This window comes from Colobus angolensis, unplaced genomic scaffold (genome assembly GCF_000951035.1).
Source record: "Colobus angolensis palliatus isolate OR3802 unplaced genomic scaffold, Cang.pa_1.0 Scaffold102, whole genome shotgun sequence".
Classification (NCBI taxonomy): domain Eukaryota; kingdom Metazoa; phylum Chordata; class Mammalia; order Primates; family Cercopithecidae; genus Colobus; species Colobus angolensis.
This window is the reverse complement of record NW_012111142.1, coordinates 3,415,537-3,417,930: the sequence shown is the minus strand read 5'-3', so window position 1 is coordinate 3,417,930 and position 2,394 is coordinate 3,415,537.

The following is a 2,394-nucleotide window of genomic DNA, read 5'->3' as shown; positions in this document are numbered from 1 at the left end:
CACTAATAGTATGTGGCAAGTTCTTTATAAAAGGTAAATTCATAGCTGCCTTTTACTAAACATAAATCTCACCTTTCATTCCTCAGTGAAGGACACACACGCCAGTTGAAAGTCACTGTGCCTTTCCAGATGCAGAATCTGACCTTTCCAGTAAGATTCTGTTAACTGTTGCTTTCTGTAGTTTGTATTCCAAAACAAGGGGAATAGCTTTCCATTTTTTCAATATAAATGTTGAAGTCAAATACGCTTTTTCAAACTGGACACCCACTCACACAGTTTAGAATTTCAGCTATGGCTTCCTCTCAAATTATCAGCCCATTTCTGCCAGGGAGCAGTTTTTCCAGACAAGTCCCTGGACGGGCTGGTGGGGCCCCCTTCTCATAAGAATCACTAGATCATGACTGACCCCTAGAGGTAGCTTCTCTGCTTAACTGTCAGCCGTGGGCTGGGATGTGACCCCCAAAGCTGCAGCAGAAGCTTCCGCCCGTCCTGGGCTCCCGTCATCTGTGGGGAAAGGCCTGTTCCTTGTCTTCTGAGCCCAGCCGGCCTCACAGGCATTCCGCAGATTGGAAAGTGGAAGCATGTGCTGTGCTTGGCCCGGCTCTCCTGCACCCCTTTTTGGGGTGAGGTGGACTGCATTCCAGCCCCAGCATCCCTGCCATTTATTCCACCCCTCATCCCCACCCCCATACACACTCACAAGTACAAACACAGGCATAGTCACGGGCATACACTGCCCCGGACAGCACAATTTCTAGCCTTGGCAGGGCAGTCTCCTTACAGGGAAGTTAATGAGGCACTAAAAAAGGCTCAGGGGACAGGGAGAACCTCTGTCGAGAAGAGCCTCCTAGACTCGGTTCTGCCTCTGACTTGATGGGGGTCCTTGAGAAAGTTGCTTTCCCTCTCTGGTCTCAGTTTCCTCAGCTGAGAAATGGGGGAGGGGGCCAAATGGTCTAAGGTTCTGGGAACCTCCAAGTCAGAGCCCTTAGTTGGTCAAGATGAGGGAGAGGCCCTCAGGGTCAGCCGAATGCCTGAGAAGCAGGACAGGCCCAAGGGTGAGCAACCTGAGCACATCACGTGGGCTCAAACCTGGCACATGAGCCCCACAGCCTGCAGAGCAGCCCTGGACTCACGAGCCTGCTCACAGCTGCCTGGTGGGACTTCAGAGATGTGGGGTCCAGCCTCTCCTACTATTGCAGGGCTGGGGGCTGGGAGCTGCAGATTCTGACCCCACAACTGCCTTAGACATGCCAGACACACCTATGAAATGAGCAGCCAGTTCAAATGGACACACTAAAGAAGGGCTGTGGGATGGACCCAGCTGTAGCCTGGACTACAGACAGGCTTCCAGGGTCCTCAACCCCTTCCAGGGTCCTTCCAGCCCCCCAAGTAGCTGGGATTATAGGTGTGCACCACTGCACCTGGCTAATTTTTGTATTTTTGCTAGAGACGGAGGTTTCACCATGTTGGCCAGGCTGGTCTCGAACTCCTGACCTCAGGCAATCCTCCCGCCTCGGCCTTTCAAAGTGCTGGGATTACAGGCGTGAGCCACTGTGCCCGGCCTTATCTATATTTTCTATATATATTGAGCAAGTTGCCCTTTATCATTTCTAATTTTTTTTTAAATTTTCTCCTTTTTTCTCTAGTTTAGCTGCTGACACCCATACTATTTAGTAATCCAGTTTTTAGATTTATATATTCAGTTTTTGTGTTTTTTTAGTCATTCAGTTCTGATTTTAGCCTTATTTCTTCTACTTTCTTTGATTCTATTTTGATTTTTTTTTTTTAACTTGAAAGAGATGAGTTTTCATGTGTTTTTTTTCTTTTCTTTTCTTTTTTGAGACAGAGTTTCGCTCTTGTTGCCCAGGCTGGAGTGCAATGGTGCCATCTCGGCTCACCGCAACCTCCGCCTCCCCGGTTCAAGCAATTCCCGAGTAGCAGCTGGAATTACAGGCGCGCACCACCATGTCCAGCTAATTTTTGTATTTTTAGTAGAGACGGGGTTTCTCCATGTTGGTCAGGATGGTCTTGAACTCCTGACCTCAGGTGATTCACCCGCCTCGGCCTCCCAAAGTGCTGGGATTAGGATTACAGGCATGAGCCACCGCGCACAGCCCATGTGTTTTGTTTTGTTTTGTTTTGAGATGGAGTCCCGCTCTGTTGCCCAGGCTGGAGTGCAGTGGCGCAGTCTCGGCTCACTGCAGCCTTTCAAGCAATTCTCCTGCCTCAGCCTCCCGAGTAGCTGGGAAGCCTTCCTAGTAGCTGGGATTACAGGCGCATGCCGCCACGCCCGGTTAATTTTTTGTATTTTTAGTAGAGACAGAATTTCACCGTGTTAGCCAGGATGGTCTCGATCAGCTGACCTCGTGATCCTCCCGCCTCGGCCTCCCAAAA